The sequence below is a fragment of the Alosa alosa genome, chromosome 24, assembly GCF_017589495.1.
Source record: "Alosa alosa isolate M-15738 ecotype Scorff River chromosome 24, AALO_Geno_1.1, whole genome shotgun sequence".
Taxonomy (NCBI): Eukaryota; Metazoa; Chordata; class Actinopteri; order Clupeiformes; family Clupeidae; genus Alosa; species Alosa alosa.
In genome coordinates, this window is record NC_063212.1 from 23,465,265 (window position 1) to 23,478,913 (window position 13,649).

The window sequence follows — 13,649 nt, forward strand, 5'->3', positions numbered from 1 at the left end:
CACTGTCATCCAGCTATTAAAAAAAAAAAAAAAAAAAAAAAAAAAGAGAAAAAGGGCGGGAAACCCAAAAGGGGCCGAAAAGGGAGGTGGGCACGCACGATGTTGGGCAAAGACCTGGCAAGGACTCCGTGTCTTTCGAGGGATCCCAAAGTCCAAGAGGTTCCGCTGGTTTGGTTCTTTTCTTCCACACTCAAAGGGATGTGCACCGTTCCTGGAGGCACTGCAATTACGGGTCAATCATTGGGCCGGACGAGCAGCCCCTCTTCGTCTCCGTGTTCCAAAAAATCAGATTAATATATTAGTCCTCCGGTAGAGGATCGATCAGAGACGTACCACTCCGTCCACTGTATTGTGTCGCGCGAGGCAAATAGATGCGAGCTTTCCCGGCTGCCACACCCTCTCCACCACCCTCTCCACCACCTGTGGGTGAAGATGCCACTCCCAATGTGATAGTAGCCTGAAACTCCTACCAAACTCTCATATATATTTCATAATGTACAGAGAGTCTGGCCACTAGTTAAATACCATTGATCTGCCCAGAGCCACTCTGGATCTGCCATAACATAACATCGCTAACATTTGGTCGTAACGTATGTCATGCTCAAACTAGCGCACAACTTCAACATCATCGTTCTCAGCTACTCCCTCTGTGTGCTGATTGGACCTGCACATTTTGGCCGGAGAAAACCTGTGAATATACTCGCAGACCCAGACTGACTTAGTGAAGGGAAATGAAAAATTGAGCGTAGGGAGGGCGGGAGCCAGGCTAGTGATTGGGAGCCCCTCGATGAGCATATCTGCCGCCCTGTTCTGTTCTCCCAGAACATGAACTGTGCAGACTGGGGTGACACCTCTCCATAACAGCAACCTTTTTTTGCCAGACTGCATAGCTGCAGGAAGCAAATGCCGCCTTTCCATATTGATATAGGCTACCATCGCTGTATTGTCTGACTCACTCAATACACTATCGCGATTAGCCGGCTAAAAATGCTTGAGTGCTTGATGCACCGTTAAAAGTTCCAGTGCATTAATGTGGAGGCCGCTAGTAGTTGCTCGCCCATGTCCTCTGGGGCTGACTGGCCGATCTTGGCTGCTGCTGCTGCTGTGGGTGCTGCCTGCGCCTCTGTCTCTGCCGATGTACCGCCATCGGAGCTAGTGGGGTGGGCGGATGGAGATCGCTTCCTGCCGGGCAGGAAAGTCTTGTGCACCACGGGCTATTCTGCGCCACCTCAAAATGCTCCCTCGGCGGCCCGAACAATGCCGAGAGATAGATAGGCGCCAGTGTTGCGCGGTCTGCCCGAAATTAAGCGGTCGCGATCCAGCAATGGAGTCTTCACCCTGTCGAGTAGCTGGGACAGCGTGAGCCACAGATGGCATATTTGTTTACAAAATCATGCATTATGTAGGCTAAAGAAGAAGAATCTATTGTTAGGCTAATAATTGAAGTAGTCACTAAGTGTGCATAGCCTACTTGAAGCTGACCTACAGTATTTGTATAGTTTGAGGCAGCCAGACCCACATTAAAATGTAGGGTCTGGGCACTCACCGCTCGCGGTGCTCAGTCCGAGGGGCGGATAATCAGTTGTCTTTCAAATTCCCTCTGCACGCAATAGGATATTTGTTTTCAAGTAGCAGGAATTCAAAGCCAAACCGTTGCAACTCTGCCATCAATCATTATGTTAAGCCCACCAAACGACTCTATACACTATTTCAAAGGCCTGATTAAGTTTTCGATTTCTGAGCTCACAAGCCAACGGAGAGTTGCTAGACTAGCCCTGGCAGCCGCTAGGGGGGCGTCTAGATTTCTAGGCTAGTATTTGTATGTGTGCTTCAAATAAACACATTTATCTGTTTTCAACGTTATGTAGCAGAATTACTTGGCTATGGAACCCAAATCTGGTTTTACGTTGGAGAGAGCATGCATGAACTTGTAGGCTTTATTGTATAGACTTCAAGGCCATCCTATACAACGGTTTAAAACAGCAAACAAAATACTAACATAACGGTGAAGTCAGGGTTCCTACACATTTTCCATTTAAAAAATTCCATACTTTTTTCATACTCCAAGTTCCAGATTTTTCTGATGATTAACCTGAAATTGCGGCCACTTCTGGTTTGGGATAACTCAGTAAAAAAAAAGTATGGACAACTGAAGTGAATTTAAAAAAATTACACTTAATATTCATCCATTTAGTCAGGTAATTTTTCTATGAGCCAACTCAATTTGTACTCGCTCAATCCAGTTGTCATCAACTTCAGACTGTAACACTTTTGCCATTCTATCTGGCGATCAGTTTTCAATGACTAAATACAACCACAAGGTTTTGTTTTCACCGAAAGAGCTCATAGACCAGGAGTGTCAAACTCATATTAGGTAGTGGGTCGGATTTGTTGGAATGAGACCTCGTGGTGGGCCGTCATTGTCATCATTTTCTGCATGGGTATCAGAGTGTTATTTGATATCACTTATGAGCAAACAAGTACAAATAATGTACTGCTGTACTGCTCTTTCTCTTTTGAAATGCTCTACTTCCATTTTAGTTTTTTTCCTTCTTCTTTCCTGAAAATGGTTTGCAGTGCTTGGTTATCAATTTATCATATCATAGAGATATTGCTTATTACACTTTGTTGAAGACAACTGTATGTGATATTTTTTTTCTAATTTTCTCTTCCTACCTAAAACATCTGGGGGGCCATATGAAACCTGCTAGCGGGCCTGATCTGGCCCCGGCCAGTGTTGCCAACTATTTCAAATGGAAAGTAGCTAAAGCCAGCTCCAAAAGTCGCTAGATGACGTCACTTACTAATTTGCATATCAATTATGTCACCAGGTCGTGAAAAAAAAAAAAATGGCCTTTTTAATTCCCTTTACATCTGTTTGCTTTTCTCCTAGGCCTACTGATATAGGCAACTTTAAGAGCCTAATTTAAATATATTTAATTGAACATACTTGTATATTATGGTAATTGATACACTTCACACTTCTGTACATCTTGTCATAGTATCCACCAGAATGAGCATTAAGTGGCTGAAAATCAGTCATTTCCAACCTATTACCAACTGCTGCATTTGCTTTGGTACAGCTTTAAAGGAATTATCCGAGGTAAAATGCACTTTAGATCGATTCACGGATGATTGGGAGTACATACGTTGAGTTGACATCCAAATCATGTCATTCGGATGTGTTTTGAGAAAGTTCGATGTTACAGTTTTAGTCAAAGCTCATTAGCGTGGAAGTGAGAAGGGCATATTATTTTGCCGCTACAAAACGCTATTTTTATACCTCTTCTACAGTTCCAAACAACATTGCACTTACGTGGTAGTGAGTAGAGGGTCCCTAAAGCCAAACCGGAAGTATCCAGGTCTTTATGTGGTCGGATAGAGAGTCCAGAATGAATTTCATCAAGCCAGTACCTTTCGAAATGACGAGGGTGAGTACTGCGTTCTGCCCTTGTCAAAGTCACTTAGGTCCTGCCAGAGGGATATGACATCACGTCTCCTCCTCGTCAGCGCAAGACTGTGGCTTCTTAAGGCCACAAGGCAGCTAGCCAACTTCTGCACTGCTGCATAGCCCGGATATTATCTGGACCCACAGAGTCCTACAATAATGAAATAAAACACAGTGACACACTTTGCAATGTACAGTATATTTGGGTGGATTTTTTCAAGTCATGTATAAAGTGAAATCTTACATCAAAGATGAACTGAACTAAAATAATCAACATTGATAATGTGTTGATTATGACAATTAAAAATGTTATTAAAAAAATCAACACGTAGCCTTTTTAAGCAACACCAAAATTGTGTTTGTTAGTATTAGAACGCTGCCAGTTTCAATGACGCCATTGGCATGGTAGGACCTGAGAAGTTCTATAGGCAACAGCTGCAGCATATTATGTATAGACGAAAAATTAGTCATTTTAATGGCATGGGCTACACATTTGAGCCTGTGAGGGACAGGCCTGTAGTGTCTTGACTACCACTAGATGGGGACGATCGGTTTCAGGCTCCAGCTCAACCTTCAGTAGGATCATTTGGGTGAAAATGACTGTATGCTGCCGGAGCATGGACACTGGAATCTATCTGTTGCAAAGCAGTGGCGAAACATAGGGAAAATGTTCGAGGAAGCCAAAGTGACAGGAAAATATGTTTATTTATGTATGTGTCTATTTCGGGTATACATTTTGTGCAATGTACAACATAGATACATTTTTGCGGCACAACATAGGCTACTGTAGACCTAGCCTACAGGTCATGTAGAAAAACTGGACGAGGGGCTTTGAGACAGCAACACGCACGCGCTGTCTCTCTGTCTCCCTCCATCCCTCATTACACACACATTGCCTACTGTACATCCTCCACACAACTGCATACTCACCCACCACCACTACATTAGGCCTATGCTAAGGCTACGGTGCAAGCTATATAACACGCATTGTCACGGCAATGTAGGCTAACGAGTCTGGACTACTGGCACTCGTAACAGCAACTCACACGGGCTCTCTCTCCCCTCCCTTTGAAACTGTTAAAAACTTTGTTACCCCAAGTTGACCCCAGATACACGAGGATACAAGTTTGCCATTTATTTTAGGCTAACGTTAGTGGAGAGTTTGCAGATTTTTTACCTTGTGGATGTTGATATTGCACGAGTCTCAGCAGCTCTGGCGAAGTTAAACCAGAGACTTTCTAATGTGGAGACACAGCACTCAAAAAATACCCCATAGAAATGCATGGGGCTAGTTTGTCACACCAATATGGCCGCTGTCTACACATATCCCTCCCCTTCCTCGGCAAAACGCTGACATTGAATACATTGAGCCAATCATGTGGTGTGATGTGAAGACATTGAGCCAATCATATGGTATGTTGTGAAGACATCGTGCCAATCATGTGTTGTGATCTCGCCGCTGGAGCAAGATTGGTGTCGTGAAGCCTTGCGCGACGCATTCCCTTTCCTAGGCTGGAATGCCTCCAGTCGCTGCAACAATTGTGTTTAAATGTAGTAGCCTAGTACCCTAGGCCTACTGCTTCAGCCTGTAAGCTCAGAAGGGGATGGCAAGCAGCTGAGCTTGAGAGTGACGTGTTGGAGACCCATGGTGTAGGACAACGACTTTTCATTGACAACAAGGTATACCCCTATATATAGCCCTACTGGTAGGCAATTATTACATCGCAGTGTTTGCAGTGAACTAACGTTATCGTTTTTAAACGATAAAATGGCCCCACGCACACCACACTTCACCGTGAACTCTTCATAAATCAAAAGCGGAAAACTCAGTGGGTAACTGAGTAGCCTATAGTCAAATATTGTCCCCGGTGGTATAATGTTTAATTGCTGCCACACAGTGATTCATTTAATTGCTTTAAGACACACTATGTAACGCAACCTGCATTAGTTTAATCGACAACAAATGAACGGATCGGGAGAAATTCTTAATGATCAACTATCGACGCCGACACTTATGCCCATCCCTAGGTGGGTAGGAGAGCAGGAGTGGTGGGTGGAGGGAGCGGTGGGGAGGCAGGTATGGCGGGGAAGAGGTGCCTCTAGGATGGGAACAGTGAAGTCCTCAAACTCCTCAGGCTCAACATAGCCCTCATCCTCTGCCACAGTCACGCCCGTCCGCCTCCAGTGCAGCCAGGGTGAGCTTGTAGTCTTCCAGTGCACAGCCTGTCTGGTCTGTGTGAGCATCGCATTCATGTGGATGTGTGTGTGTCTGTATGTTTAATGCAACAATCAAATACGATGAGATCTTTCTGCTGCCACTACAAGGTCCAGGTCATCCATCTCACACATCACCTGCAGCTCCTCCTGCACATGCTGCACAGCTGGAACAGCTAAACAGGAAAATCTGTCATTCGTGTATTTCAAAATATTTCTATTGTACACCTTATATTAGATTATACACTTACAAGGCTTAAACCTGGGTGCGTTTCACCAGAACTTGTCCAGTGTCCTTTTGACACATGGTCTTTCCCACCAACAAGGACCTTGAGTGAGGACACTGTCTGGTTGGGAGAAGGTTGCGCCCTGGTGGCAGAGGGTGGGACCCTGGTGGCGGAAGCTAGGGCACTGGTGGCAGAGGGTGGGACCTTAGTGGCAGAAGCTAGGGCACTGGGTAGCAGAGGTGACCCTGGTGGTGGAGGTGGACTGGGAGCTGGAGGAGGAAGCCTGGGACTGCTGGAGTTTGAAGGAGATAGCCTTATGGCCCTCAGGAAACATCTCCATATACTCCTAAAAAGCCTCCTTGTTGGCCCTGTAGCTTATGGAGTCTTTCACCTCATCAGCCTCCCCGGATCATTGATGCCACGCAGGTATTGTCCATACCCCAGAGCATTCTCCACCACCCACCTAAAGGTTTTGCTCCTGAAGAGGCCAAACTGTAACTAATACAGTCCTAGCACAGACATTCTATCTTTAGGATCAATGCCCATTGAAGATGCTGCTTTTCTTGCAGCACATCATGAGGGGAAGAGGACGACCACTGTCTGTCCTTGCTCTCCCTCTTCACTTTTATGGCATCATGTAATCATTTAAAATTATGCTGCCATCAGCCCTCTTACTTAAATGTTGGTTCCATCTCTGTCAGTGAATAAAAAAAGACAAATGTTAACTGACTAAAAAGTAAAAGTGGAAGAACAAGAACACACCTAGCAGACCCTAGGCTATGTTTAAATGTATGCTTATATAACTGCCCAATGGACAATTAATAGGTGATCAGAGACCGCTTGTCATTAAGCGTTGCACTGTTATTAGGCTATATAGGCTCCTCTGAGCATATCCAATATTGTCCATAACGCACACATGACTGAATCTACTCATTTATCCTCAAATAAAATTAAATAGTTGAAAAGAAAACAGCAGTGTATAATCTTTATTATTATATTGCTGGATGCATTTACAGTTCTACCCTGGCAAGTAGGCTACATTTCCCCACTGTAGGATTAAATAAAGTGTTCACGTTAACATTATCTTATATCTTGTCTTATCGCTAAGGCTGACAACATGATAATAGTGTGTAGTAGCCCAATATCGATATCAAATCCTGTCACCTCAACCTGAATACGTTATGTTTTCATTGACAATTTAAAATGTTGACAAACATGATAAAGTAATGTTAACGTTAGCCTAGCTTTTAACACTACAATGTTAACAACCCCAACCCCAGTTACCTCAGGCTATCAAACAATGAGTTAACGGTTGGGGAGGGGGTATTGAACCATTTTACAGTGTCCAAATGAAATGACACTGTGCTGAGACAGAGACTCCCATACACATACCAATAGCCTGAAGTTATAATAAAGTTGTAAAGGTCCAACACAAAATTGCATCAATAAAAATAAAATATAGTCTACCAATAAGGTTAGATAACAACGTTAACTTAGCCTACGCCTCAGGATAACTACAGTTTAATGTAACAATGGTTCAGAGCTAACTTGCAGCCCATGTGGCTTTTAATGTTAACATAGTATTATTGGCAAAAACGTAATTTTTCATTCAGTAAAAGCTTTAGAAATACAGCAGATATCAGCCAGTCATTTCCAAGTGGGGAAGGTAGTGGCTCGGTAACTTTGATCTTAATGCTAAATGAGGGGGTTATCAGCATCATTCAGTAAATTAGTCCTTCGCTAACATAAACTTTAGTGACAGTCAAATACTAAAATGTAAAACAAAAACACATACCAAAGCAGTCGATTTCTTCAAATGTCCACAGATACACTCAATGCTGGCAGGTAAATTCTCCTTCAGGCGTTTACCTGAGATGCCCTGAATGAATTAAAACCACGCCACGAGGCCTGGGGAATGATGTAAGCCCATGGTAACGTCTCTGATTGGCTCATCGCTGGGCGGCCCTCGAAAGCGGTTGGAATCGGGATTTGTTGTTCTAGCGGCTTTCGGGTTTCATATCGTGGTTGCAAGCAGCTCTGTCATTGGCCAATTCGCGGCTACCCATGCCGTGATTGGCTGGAACGGAGGGGCAGTTGCTCGACTCACAGCCGGCCGCTCGCTGCTAACGGAGGCTTCAGTTTAAGAGGTCAATACAGAGAGCTCATCTCCGTGTCTGAACCAGAGGGCTCGCTTGTGTGGTCGACTCTCGAACAAGAGTGGAGCCTGGCAGTCGAAATGGCTCTACCTGCAAGCGGATGGTCCGTGATCGTCATTTGTTGACAACGTTAAATGTACATTCCATCAGTTTCATGAGCCAATTACATTATGATCTGAGTCTTCCCCTAATGGACCAGGACCAATGAAATGATGAGTTTAGAATATCATACACCAATTACACTGTACACAATCAATCTTTCTAAAATATCTCTACAATCGTCCAATCAAAGCGTTTGTCCGCAGTGCCTGTCAATTTGCCGTTGCTACTTCAAAAGCCAACATAGTCGACAAGACAGGTGGCGATTAGCGATTTCTAACACTGTCCCATTCACTCTCAGAGGCGCCGGTCTTCCTGGAAATGACGATTTTGTGGCGCTTTGTCCAATAAACGTGTAGCTTTTCTACACTGAGATCAGCCCCACCTGTAAGTGCCATTGAAAGTCCAGTGAAGCCCAGCGTCTATGGGTTTTTTGCATGGTTTTTGATGGATCGTGTCGTCACAGCAATGTATATTACGGGTGCGAAATCACAATAAATGACCGACAAAACCTTATTAGCTGAACAAACTAGCCATGAAGATGAACATGTTTTCAGCATGGTCTAGTTGGAATAGTAGGCTAGAAGCTAATGTAATAGTGTTATTTTGATGCAATTTTCCGTGATATTTTAGAGGAGGCTGAGCTTCCCCTGTAGTCTTAGAGCAATCGCCTGACATGGACAGCAGTGTAATAATTATTCTTTATGGTTACAGATAGAAAAGTGTCCTCTTCAATTGAAGGGGCAGGCACTCTATGGCGGAAACACACACACACATGTTCTTGTGGATTTCACAAGGTAGCTTCAATTAGCCTACATTTTCAAGTTGCATAAGTAGATACATGTGTTTACAATATCAGTGTGTCTACCTAAAACACATTTGGAAATCTGAATAATACTCTGAATAATGTTTGGTATATCTTCATACATGTATCACAGGATCATCCACCAGCTAAAGTGGACCCTTTCATGGCCAGACCACACAGGCCCATGTCCAGGACAGGTACAGTGTGTAGTATGACCCTCTGGATGCCCGCACCTGGGGCCGTGAAATGTATCTGTGTGTTGTCATGGAGACAGTTCAATAAATATGCCAGCAGGCTAAAGACATGCCGTTGTCTGTGTTCATTTATAATACGAATTATTACACAGTGGACACCTTCCATGGCCATGACCAGTGCTGTGCCCCTCCTCTGCAGCCAGTGCCCAGTCTCAGTTTGCTGCACTGTCCACTCACCTGCTGTCGCCTGCTCTGTCTGTGCCCAGTGCTGTGCCCTCCTGCAGCCAGTGCCCAGTCTCAGTCCGCTGCACTGTCCACTCACCTGCTGTCGCCTGCTCTGTCTGTGCCCAGTGCTGTGCCCTCCTGCAGCCAGTGCCCAGTCTCAGTCCGCTGGCGCCTCCTGTCTACTCACCCACCATCACCATCTCTGCCCAGTGCCATGCCTTCTAATTGGGCACCAGCTGCACAGACCCACACCCTTTCCTGTTCCCCCAGCAATGGTAAGATTTCCTGTTTGTGAAATTAAATCCACAAATCATATCATATAATTTCAGATTGCAAAATGAATCAGATTTGAATGTACATAACACACCTAACCAGCAGTTCTATATTTCCAGGCTATTGATGAGCAAGGGTTCCCGGTATGGACAGGGTGGATGCGTTGGCAGAGTACTTGTTGGAACCGCGCAGTCAGACAGCTTTAACGCTCACCAACCAGCAACTGGCCACCATTGTCAGTCTGTGGGACAACCTGGAACAATTCAACAAGGACAGGGTAATAATATATGCAGCACGGCACCAAGATCGGCTAATCACTGGCCGCTTTAGGTCGCTGAAAAAGAAGGCTTTACACCAGGTGTAGACAGCACCAAAAGGTGTGTGCTCGCTCCACAGGGTCTCCAGCACAATGGTCCAACTGTTGCCGGGTTGTTGAGTTCATCTTTATACGGCTGTGTGACATCCACAGATCTCCTAAAAAGCAGGGCACTGTTTCACATTCAAGATGAGATCTGATTCTGAGAGACTACAGAAGAATCAGGCAACTTATTTTGGGCAGTGGACAAATAATGCAGCACTCTAGAGCTTGTTGAGGTCAACCAACGGAACCTGGGTGGACGGGGCACAATCAGCGTTAAAGTGTAAAGTGCACGCTAGCCACCATAAAACAATTAATGCGTAAATAAAGTGCTCAATAACAAACATTTTGGTCTTAAAAATCGCTAAGAAATAACATTTATTGGGTTTTCTGCAAAAGTAGCCATTTTAACGTAACTGGGTGATGACGCCATATGAGGCACTAGCAACCCATACTCTGCTAGATTCTTACTGTGTTATGGCTATTTGAGAACAGCTGAGGATGTGGGAAACCATCAAATTTTTTATGGACCACAGCCCTACAATTATGAACCGGTCAGGCATGAGAGAGGGGAGGAAATTGACAGGAGCCATGTCCCTCAAAGAGTTATTAATGCTTGGTGTGAGGAGAATGAGTGGAGGGTTGGCCAGGTGTCCTGGGTGAAGTGGCTACTGAGCTATTCTAGGCTAGCCTGGTGCAAACTTAACCCGATAATATAAGGGAACAAGCCAGTATTTTCAAAATCTTGCCGTCATGTAGAATAATAAGGAGGGACAACGACTGAAGGCATTATTTATTCAAATGGTGTCAGTCCAAATCAGAGCTGTAGAGATGCACACACACTGCACAGACACCAATCACTAGTCTCATCGATGCCTCAAATGTCATGTAATGCCCGGCCCTCAACGTTCATTTTGTGGGTAACAGTAATCCGTACTGTTAACCTTTTACTATCAAATGCAATTAATTATTTCCAGGTCAATAAAAACTATAAGTACCTCTGAGAACCTTGTCTTGTCCTCTTTGATCTCTGACCGAGGGGAGTATCTGCTGACCAGCAAACCAAGCAACTACCGAGTAAGTATGTCAACACACACAGCATATTTTAGCGATACCGAAGAATATTTAAAATGGCTGGGGAGGGTTTAACCTTCGCCCTAAATGACATAGGGGAAGACTTTAAACAAGATTTGTGAAAATATGTGGTAAAATGTATATGTGTAACGATTACATATTGAAGTAAACATGTTGAAAAAGTTATTTTGTTTGAATATAGATTGTTAGTATAACATTAGCGGTCATTTTATCAGATCTTTTCATGGCGTGAATTAGTGACATTCAAATACCGGAAATGGCGGCAGATTTTGAAGAAAAAAAAAAGGCGGTTAGCTTGAAGCCTAGATATGCAATAGTCATACAGAAGAAATTCGCCATTTCCATGAATAAATGTGATGGTCAGATTGTAATTACATACTTTATCATTGTGTAATGTTTTGATTCATAGATTTATATAATTAATCGTTCTGAAGTTTTTCGGCAATCAGTGCAAGTTAAGACATCAGTGCAGGGGCAATGATGAGGCCGGAGGTTGTCGATACTCACAGTAAGTAGGTAAAGCTAACGCTATTGATAACAAGGTCAGACAATTTAGAGTCGTTGTTTTGGATTCATAGATTTATATAATTGCTCATTTTGAAGTTTAAACCTTTCATGGCGTAATCATGTAATGTAATGTCATAATGTAATGTCATGTAATGTTTTGGATTCGTAGATTTATATAATTAATCGTCCTGAAGTTTAAACTTCGCAATTAGTGCAAGTTAGACACCCCTGCACGATGAGGCAGGAGGTTGTCGATACTCACGGTAAGTATAACGACCTCTGAGGCGAGTTTATTCACATATATTACCACTAATTGCAGCCTTTTTCTATCCAGTAGGTGGCAATCCAGGATAAGGAATAGCATAGCCATGGAGATATATATATATATATATATATATATATATATATATATATATATATATATATATATGGCTCTGCAGTATCTTATCCTGACTGCCACCTACTGGATAGAAAAGGCAGCAACCTAGTTGTAATTATGTGAATACAAGAATAGTAGCGATACAAAAAAAAAAAAACATGAATCCAACCACATAATAACCATTGAAAATAATGCTTTTGCAGAGCCACATTCCAACAACATAATCACCGCCAATTAAACAATCCTTTAGTTTTGAAGTTTTGAATTTCCCCCTGGGGATCAATAAAGTATCTATCTATCTATCTATCTATCTGTCTATCTAGTTTTAATACATTTTATGTATTTATTTTTCAGGAAAATGCCTAAACAATACAGTAGGGAGGATGTGGCGTAAGGCCCTAAAGGAGTTGGAGGAGGTGGGCTACATTTTCAATGAATCCCCACACCACCCTCCAGGACTGGAGGAAGGGCAAGTATGGGCACTTGCCCCACACCAACCGGGCCTCATGCCAGAGGAGGAGGAGGCGCGGTGGGCTACATTTTCTGATTGCGCCCACGGGTTCCCCATTATTGGCCACTGAGATCTGCAAGGCGTTGGGACGGACTTCACCATTGGTGAACATGGAGAAGGGCCTGAGCAAGATGTGGTGGACTTCGCTTCAGGGCTCGCCACCCCACCGTGGCCTCGCTGGATGCCTGATCCCTGGATAGGGAGAGGGTCCATGGGGCCACGGCGCAGGTGGACAGAGCTGTTCCACATCTGCCAGGCCCTTTACCAGCAGCATGGGTTCAAGGGGACCCCAGCGCAGATCTACAACCGCGAGAGACGGGCTTTGGAGATAAGGGCCAGTCCAGGCAGCGTGTCCTGTCCAGCGTGTAACTGATTTGCCATCTAAAGTTGTCAAGAGCTGGTTCAACCGCTTAAAGGCATGGGTCACACAATTTGGTTCGATAATTTTATACTTCACCAGCCCTATAATCAAGCTTAAGGAGTGGGGGCTAAATGCGTGGTACTTGTAGGGTTAATCGCAAGCGATTTCCAAACGATTTTAAAAATATAAAGTTATGGGAATAGGACTTCAAAATGTGGGGACATGAGGTGGTGTAGGATAGAGGGAGATGTGTTAGTGGTCCAGTGGAAGGACACACGTGTTGTCTCGCGGCCTGTCCACATGCTAATGCTTACACAGAGGTCCAAAGATTAGTAAGAAAGGATACAGTTTTGAACAAAGTAGCAGTTCGCCAACCTGCCATAATTAGTGATTACAATCAACACATGGGTGGTGTTGATAGGTCAGATCAAATGATAAATGCATATAGCGTGCCAAGTAATACACAGAAGTGGTGGTAAACACTTTTCTTCCATTTTGTTGACATTGCAGTTGTTAATAGTTTTCTGTTGTTTCAGGATTGGCAACGCTCTAATGTAACACCAGGACATACCTTAGAAAGGTATAGTCAGATAAATTTTAGGGAAAATCTAGCTCGCCAACTGGCAGGGATTCCTGTAGATACCGCTGCAGTCACAGTCTACAGCAGCTCACACAGCTTATGATTCGTCATCTTCGCCATTTCATGTGGCTCATGCTACTGTTTTTGAGGAGTCACAAAAAACTGTTAAGTATGTTACAAAAAAATGTAAGATAGAGAGGAAAAAACTAAAATAGGT

General features: G+C 43.8%; 1 protein-coding gene across 1 annotated transcript in view; it reads left to right on the plus strand.

Moving 5' to 3' along the window:
* The window catches only part of LOC125289319 (macrophage mannose receptor 1-like), a 578,909-nt gene that overhangs the window by 461,798 nt on the left and 103,462 nt on the right, over positions 1 to 13,649 (plus strand). The gene's annotated exons all lie outside the window — the stretch shown is intronic.